The sequence below is a fragment of the Equus caballus genome, chromosome 16, assembly GCF_041296265.1.
Source record: "Equus caballus isolate H_3958 breed thoroughbred chromosome 16, TB-T2T, whole genome shotgun sequence".
Classification (NCBI taxonomy): Eukaryota; Metazoa; Chordata; class Mammalia; order Perissodactyla; family Equidae; genus Equus; species Equus caballus.
Window position 1 is genome coordinate 45,972,412 of NC_091699.1, and position 7,829 is coordinate 45,980,240.

The 7,829-nt window shown below is 59.3% G+C and overlaps 1 protein-coding gene across 2 annotated transcripts in view; it reads right to left on the minus strand.

Moving 5' to 3' along the window:
* Positions 1–6,632, minus strand: part of PRKCD (protein kinase C delta) — a 29,041-nt gene extending 22,409 nt beyond the window's left edge. For both annotated transcript variants that reach the window (XM_023620283.2, XM_023620282.2), the window contains exons 1-2: positions 6,495–6,632; positions 2,951–3,067 (exon numbers count right to left, since the gene is read on the minus strand). The gene's annotated coding sequence lies outside the window, so the exon portion shown is untranslated. The remainder of the gene's footprint in view (positions 1–2,950; positions 3,068–6,494) is intronic.
* Positions 6,633–7,829: the final 1,197 nt, after the last annotated feature.

A 7,829-nucleotide genomic window follows, 5' to 3' on the forward strand; every position in this document is an offset into this window, starting at 1 on the left:
CTCCTCTAGCCTCCACCTGCCCCAGATGTCCACCTCCTTCCCCAGCCCAAACACTGACTCCAGGGGTCTGAAGGGCAGGCAGGCTGGCAGGAGCACTCTCCATCTACCCACTCATCACCACCCTCAGCTTCTCCAAGCCCACTGTCCTGCAGGGGCCCAGAGTTGGGGAGGGAGCCTGGGGGACGCCTGAGGGGCAGCAGGCAGCTGCAGCCTGACTTTCCCTTCCCTGTATTCATTTGTCATGAGATCTATTTTCCTCCCTTTGAAAGGGAGTGAGGGGGAGAAGAGCAAGTGGGGGCTGGCCACTGAGTCGGCACAGCTGCTGTACCCAGGAGCTCCTTTCCTCGGAGGACATGGAATCTACTGAACCCACGGAACCCTCCCCACCCCACAGCATTGCTGCTGGAGGCTGAATCAAGGGGGTTGAGGCGGCCAGAGACCTGGTTTCTTAGCCAGGCTCTGTAGCCACCTGGCCCTGTGACACTGGGCCAGTGCCCAGGCCATCAGACAATAAAAACCCCATCATCAGTACCACTTGCTGTTTTTTGAACAGTTTCCATGAACCGGATGCTAAGTGCTTTACATAACTACAGTTTCTACTCCTTAAACACTAACAATGTGCCAGGCAGGGTGCTAGCTACTTTGTATATATTATCTGTTGTTTCCAGCACAACCCCATAAAGGTGGATGCCATCATTATCTCAGTTGTCAGAGGGGGAAACTGAGGCACTAGGCATCAAAGCCACCTGCCAAGGTTCATTCATACAGCTGCTTGGAGCTGCCTAATGCTAACTGGAGCTGCTAACACTCTGAGAGGCTTACAGGCTTGGAGCAAGGGAGGAGCTGGGGCTATAGAGGACTTCATGGCCTCAGCCCCCGACCCCTCTTCCTGAGCCTCCATCAAGGCCTGGCCCGCCCTGGCAGCAGAAAGCCTGGTCAGTTGGCCTAATCCACTGGCCAGACACTGCTCCCCTCGCAGGCAAGGCCAGGGTGGGGCAAGCCACAGACGGAGAACTGGTCAGTCCCACTCTGAAACCACTTCCTGGGCAGCCCAGAGGAAGTGAGCCTCCGGAAATGCCTCGAACGAACAGGCCTCTCCTCTGGGCCCAGGCCTTGGAAAGTGCACAGACAGAAGTACCCTGCCTGTCTCCCAGTCCCTAGAGCCCAGCAACTCCACTTCTACCAGGCATGGACGTTGTGGGGAACAGAGGAGCTGACAGGACCCCCACCCGCCTGCGAGCACCTTGGCCCCATGACCACAGGCAGCCCACTTCCTCTGTGGCAGCAGCCACAAACGGTGTGCCGGCACAGCTGACATGGCCTCTCCCCCACACCCATGCTGCCCGCCCCCACCTCCAATGCCAAGCCCTGGTCAGCCTGGGAACTTGGGCCAGATGGGCGGGATAGCTGGTAAAAGCCTGGGCAGAGCCCACCTCCCAGTGTGGCCCAACCCCCTGGAACGCCTGTGGTCACAGGCACACCTCAAACCTCACCAGCAGTGCCAGATGCAGACTGGGCTGTGACCCTGACCAAGGACCCCCCTCCCTGACCCAGAATGGGCACAGTGTGGTGTGTGTGGGCTGGCATCTGAGTGCATGGATGACTGGGTGAGCATCTGTGGGCGTGTCTGAGCGTGCCTGTGGGTGAGTGCATGTGAACACCTGTGTGTTGCACATGTGTGGTGTGTGTGCAGGCACTTGTGGGTCTGTGGGCATGGGTACCAAGTAGAGCCTCAGTTTCTGTATCTCTGTGCGAGCACATATATGTCTATGCCAGTTAGGTGATGTTTCAGAGTTGAAAGTGGGCTGCTTCCCAGGCTAATTAGTTGAAATTCTTAGGGAATGAGGCTCCGTGCGAGGAGGGGATGGCCCCCTGACCATCAAGTAGCACAGGCCCCCAGCCAACTAAGGGCACCTCATCTCCTCCCTGCCAGGTTTGGGGGTAGGTTGAATTCACAGAAGACCCAGGGAAAACCTGCCCTTGTTCAGCCCTGACTTCCACCCCAAGAGTGAATGCCCAGACCTCCTGGCCTCCTTGCCCCAAAGCAGGCCCAGGGAGCCCAGCCCCCACTGGTCTATTCATCTCCTAGACCTGTAGGTGCCTGACAGCAGGAGTGGGAGTAGGGGGTTGATGAGGGAGGACTCCTGGAGGAAAGACCATCTTTGCCACCCCTCCCCACTGTCACTCCCTAGGTTCCAGGTGCCCTCAGCAACACCCCCCCCCCCCCCCACTTCCTCCAGAATCCTGCTCACTGGGCTCTGGACACACAATGGATAACTCACAGGGCTGTTTTTATTGCAATGGGGAATGAAAGAGGCAAGGCTGGCCCCAAAGGAAAGAATTTCTAACTTTATGAGGGGCCACAGAGACTGCAGCCTTCCCCAGGATTCCCTAGAGACTCTGCCCAGCTCACCAAATCTGGGGGCTGGAAAGCGGATTTAGAGTCCCTCCTCTGGCCCCAGAGAGGCTGGGGAAATGGGGAACCTCAGTCATGCCAGGAGCTGGGAGACCTCGTTCCATTCCTAGTTTGGTGTCCAACCCACTCTGGGGCCCAGGGCAAACCTCAGAGTCCCTGTGTGATGATGAGGACAGCCTGCGGCAGAGACAAGAGGCTGCGGAAAAGCTGATACATCCACCCTCAACTCTTGGCTCATATACCACCTTCTAACTGACCAGCAAAGTGTCACCACTCCTCGCCCCAAATCACTGTGGGTCCCAGGCCTCAGAGCTCCAAGGCCAAAGCCTTCCCTGGGCCAGACGCCAATTCCAAGCAGGGCGCTCTCACAGGGCAAACTGCTGCCCGCTCTGGATGTCCCTACACACAGACCAAGGACTCTGCATGTCCCCCTCATTCGACCCAGTCCCAGGGCAGAAGGGGAGGAGCCCAAAGAGGAAGGCCACCCCTATACACTGTCCATCTGTCCATCTGTTTAAGAGGACCCAGTCTTACCTGGGGTTCCCGGCTCCCCCTTTTCCTCAGTCCTGGCTCCTGCTGTCACCACTACCATGCAAGAACCACCAGGATAAGTGAGCTTGCCGCCCTCACCTGGGCCAGTTGCTGGCAGACCTGCAGGAACAAGAGAAAAGAGCTAAGCTGGGAGGCGCCACCAAGCAGGCTCTCCCCATCAGTCAGCCCCAGCTCAGACGACACAGGCTCGCTCACCCTCGTCTGCCTCTGACACCTCTGCCTCTCTGGACTCGGCTTTCTCTTTTGTGAAATGGGGTGTTGGGCCTAACTTTCCCAGGGCATCAGCTATGTGTCCAGCCTATGCTAGGGGTTGGAACATTGTGTCTCAGCCCTCCTCCTGTTTCCAGACTGGTGAGGAGTCCTACAGACACAGCAAGAAGGCTGTTCCTAATCCTCCTCTCTCCAGGAGGTTGACCTGTGGGCTTGGGAGACCTAGGATACAATTGGGTACCACCACTTTGTGGCCTGGGCAACTCCTCTGAGCCTCAGTTTGTCTCATCTTTAAAATGGAGAGAATAAATCTCCCCAGGTGGTTCCAAGGCTCCAGTGATGTAGCATGCCAGCTCCTGTGCTGGACTCACCTTGGGAATGCCAAACGAACGGTGACACGTTTTTGTTCCTTGTTTTGTACCTTCTATTTGAGGTGATTCCCACATTACTAGTTATACCCATTATACAGCTGCACAATCTGAGACCTAGAGAGATCCTGGAAGAAAGGACTGGCAAAGGCAGCAAGGTGCTCCAGGCCTCCTGGCTGAAAGGCCTAAGCACTTTTTCTGCAGGTCAGGCCAGGTCTCCACAAAAGAGTCCCCTCCCCAGATGTGAGCCCCTCCTCTAGCTGAAGACCCCCATCACTGCTCCCTGGGGGCTGAGGCATCCTCAGGCTTTATCTTTTTGTCTGTATTTTAAATTATTTTTAATTTTAATTTAAACTCCAATTAGCTGTGCCAGCTAAACGGTGTCAGGGCCTTGCAATCACAGCTCCAAACCAATCACCCCTCACCACTCTCTCTGCCATCACTGCTGCTGAGACTGGGGGCGGGGAGGGGTTGACATGTGGGCTGAACAGGGCTGGATGCTGGTGGGGTCTCTGTCAGCCATCTTCCGTCCTACAAGCCATCTGGTCAAGGGGATGGGAGGGAGCAAGAGCCATCCCAGGCAGGAAATTGGGTTGGGGACTATCTGGGCTTTTATGGCCCCAGCTGCCAGGAGAATGGGGACCATACGGTTGGGAGTTGGTAAATGGTCACCAAATAAGACTTAGCATGTGCTGAGTTCTCACCATGGACCAAGGCTGTACTAAAGGACCTTTGACACAGGACCTCTAGTCCTCACCACAACTTTCTCCATTCTGCAGATAAGGAAATAGCCTTAACGAGGCCTCGCTCTGGCCTCTTACTCTCAATAGGCACAGCGAGTATTTGAGCTCAAGTCTTTCCTACGTCCAGAGCCCCAGGTCTTGGTTACAACAATACAAACCCCAAGACTTGCCTTCCAGTGTCTATCAACTTGGGGGAGAAGAGGAAAGTGAGCCCATCTCCCCAGGAGCCAAGGCTGGGCTTGAGTGTGCCAAGTGCACACCCATACCCTCACAGCCTCCCCTGCGCTCACACACACACTGGGGCTCTCACCTTCCCTCCCAACACTGTCACCCCAGGGCACGGGCACCACATACTTGTTGCATCCCCTCCTGCTACTCACACCCACGCACAAGCACTCTCGGTTCCCACAATCACAGTTACTCCTCTGCACACATACTGGCAGTTTCATACAGTCAGACTGTGAGACTCCCATCAGTCATCTGCTCCCCAGCCACAGTCCATCACACATGAGATCCCATACCTACAGATACGGATGGTTATCCAAACACCTCCACAACACACACACACACACACACACACACACACGACACAGCTGCCCTCTGCCGGCCTGTCCACCACACCCCTGCTCAGTCCACAGCAGGAACGAGGAAACCCAAGGGACCAGTCCCCTCCCTCGGTGACCAGGTCAGCTTGGTCACAGTGGTTCAGCGGCAGAGGGAGAGGAAGAACATGTGAGTGCACACGCATACACACACTCATACAGACACACATACACACGAGCCTGGTGGGCTGGCACCCTAACACCACAGGCTCCCACAATGAACAACTCAGATATACTCATGGCCAGTGGGTCACCATTACATACTCAGCGTGCAACACAGGACCCTCCAGACACACACACACACACACACACACATTACATACTCAGCGTGCAACACAGGACCCTCCAGACACACACACACACACACATACACCCCAATACATTGAGGGGAGTCTGGTGACAAAGCACACACCAAGACATAGTATACACATAATTGCAAAGGGCACACAGAGCCTCAGGGCACCCAAACAGACATACAAACATACACACAGGCAAGTCACACATGTGAGACAGGGCACACAGGGGCAAGTTCCAGACGCAGTGACAAAGAACACACAAGGAGACACACACACAACATATCCACAAGCCCAGATACAGGCAACTCAACACAAGGAGATAGGGTCCACGCAAACAGGACAGGGGCCAGAGACAAGGCGACAGCCCACACTATCACCAAATCCTTCTGACCAGGTTTAAGTGAGGGGGCTCAGCGGGGCTCTCCTCTCCCTGATAAGGACAAATGGGGCAGCTGGGAAAGTGGAGCAGTTCCGACAGTGCCCACCTCCCGCCTCCCCACTCGGCTTTTCTCCACCCCCTCCCCTCACCTGGCTGGGCCCCCACGAGGGTTGGCGTCTGGATTGGGGAGGGGCCGGGGACAGATGGGACCAGGAAGGGGCCACCAGGGGAGGGGGCTTAGAGGGGCGAAGGAGTAGGGCGGGAAGGGGAGGGTAGAGACTGGAGCCACGCCCAGCTCGGAGACTGATGGAGAGAGACACCGAGACTGAAAGAAGAGACAGAGCGAGGAGGAGGTGCCGCGCGGGCTGGGCCGGGCAGGGACCCAGGGGCGGGAGGCGAGGCCCGGCGGGCGGCCCGGCCTCGGCCCGGCTGTAGGAAAGGAGAGGCGGCGGGACCGGCAGGGGGCGGCGAGCGTGGGCCGGGGGCGCGGCCCCGGGAGGACAGGATCAGGGGGCAGCGGGAGGTGGGGTAGGGGTGGAGCGACTGGGCCCGCGGAGGGCGAAGATAGATCGGGACCACTGAGAGGCGACAGGAGAACACAGAGGGGGTGGGGACAGATGGACGGACAGAGGGCCCCAGAGATTCAGAGGGACAGGCGGACCCTCGGAGGAGCTGGGGACACACAGGCGGGTGAAGGGGCCGGGAGCAGACGGATGAGAGGGCCTCTGCCCCTACCGTGGAACGGAGGGACAGACGGACGAATTGGGGCACAGAGGCACCGGTGGGTCTCAACGCGCGGTAGGACTTTCGCTGGCCACGGCTCAGTTTCTCAGTTTCGGAAACGGGAACCGGAGCAGGGAGGGGGAAGGGAGGGCGGAGAGCCCTCGGGGTAGCCCCGATTCCACGTCCGGGCCCGGCCCTCACTCACCTCCGGGCGCAGGGCCAGGCGCCAGGGGTCCCGGCGGCTGGGGTCCGGCTCCCGGCGCGGCTCCGGGGCGCGTGCGGACGGGGGTCGGTGTGGGCCCGACCGGGGCGGGCCGGGAGCCCGGTGAGGTACGCCCGGGCCTCGGCGCGGCGGGCGGATGCCGGGGGTCGCTCGGGGATCCCGGCGCCGCCGCCTGCCGCTCCCGCGCCGCTGCACACGGAAGTACAAGGGGGCGGGGCGGCGGGACCTCACCCAGGTGCCGGGCCGGCCCCGCCCCCACAAGGGCCCGCCCCTCTCAGGCCCCGCCTCCGCCAGCCCGGAGCCCGAGGGCCAGCGTCGCCGCCTCTCGGTGCGAGTCGCTCAGGGTGTGGGCTTCTGTCCTTTTCTGCACACCTCGGCCCCTGCCCGCCATTGGAGCGCTCACCAGCCCTCAGAAGGGGCCCCATCTTACAGAGAAGGACGCTGAGGCCCGACGGGGCGCTCTCCCCACCCCTTTCCCCGCACGCCGAGGCCAGGGAGGCGCGGGCGGGGGTTCCCCAGCTCCCAACGCCCACGCCTGGGACTCCCCACTGGCCAGCTGGCCTGCCTTGTGGGGCCTCGCTCTTTCTCTTCCTCTTGGCCGGAATGCGGACTTGGTCGGGCTCGGTGCCCGCCGCCAGGCCTGCTGGTCCCGCCCCTGCCCCGAGACAAGCTGAGAAGACTCCAGGGCGGGAGGCTCTCGCTGGTCTGCCGCTGCTTGTCAGGCGATTCTGGGAGCAGTCCCTACCCCGATCCCCCAGTCTTCCCCTCTCCTGCTCCCACTTTCCAGAGTTCCCCATCACCCCTGACAGGCACCTGAGCGTCCTTTCCAGACTTGGAACTTGGTTGTCAGGCATAACTCATTCATTCATTCATTCGTTCATTTACTGGGTATCCTCTGGGCCTAAAATCTAGGGATGCAGTGGGGCCCAGGGAGTCCATTCCCTTGCCCCCAAAGCTCAGAAAGCCAAGTCGATGGCTCCATACTCCAAAGAAATGTCACTTTCCAGAGGCAAAGAAGAGAGTTCCAGGTCCCAGGCCTCTTGGGGGACCACCTAGAGGGGATGGGGAGAGTGTGGACAGCTCTTCCCAGCTGAGGCCTAAGGGATGGAAATGGGGGGCCAATCCCGGAGGAGGCCTGAGCTGATCAAGGGGCCCACAGCAGAGACAGGTCATGGCTAAGACTTTGGTCTTCTCAAGAAGCAGGCGTTGGTGGTGATTGTTACAACCGAGTGGGCTCCTGGGGGAATGGATGAGGCAGAGGGGCTGCAGGAGAAGGGAGGGGCCGGATGGGGGCAGAGGGGCTGCCACATTGTTCAG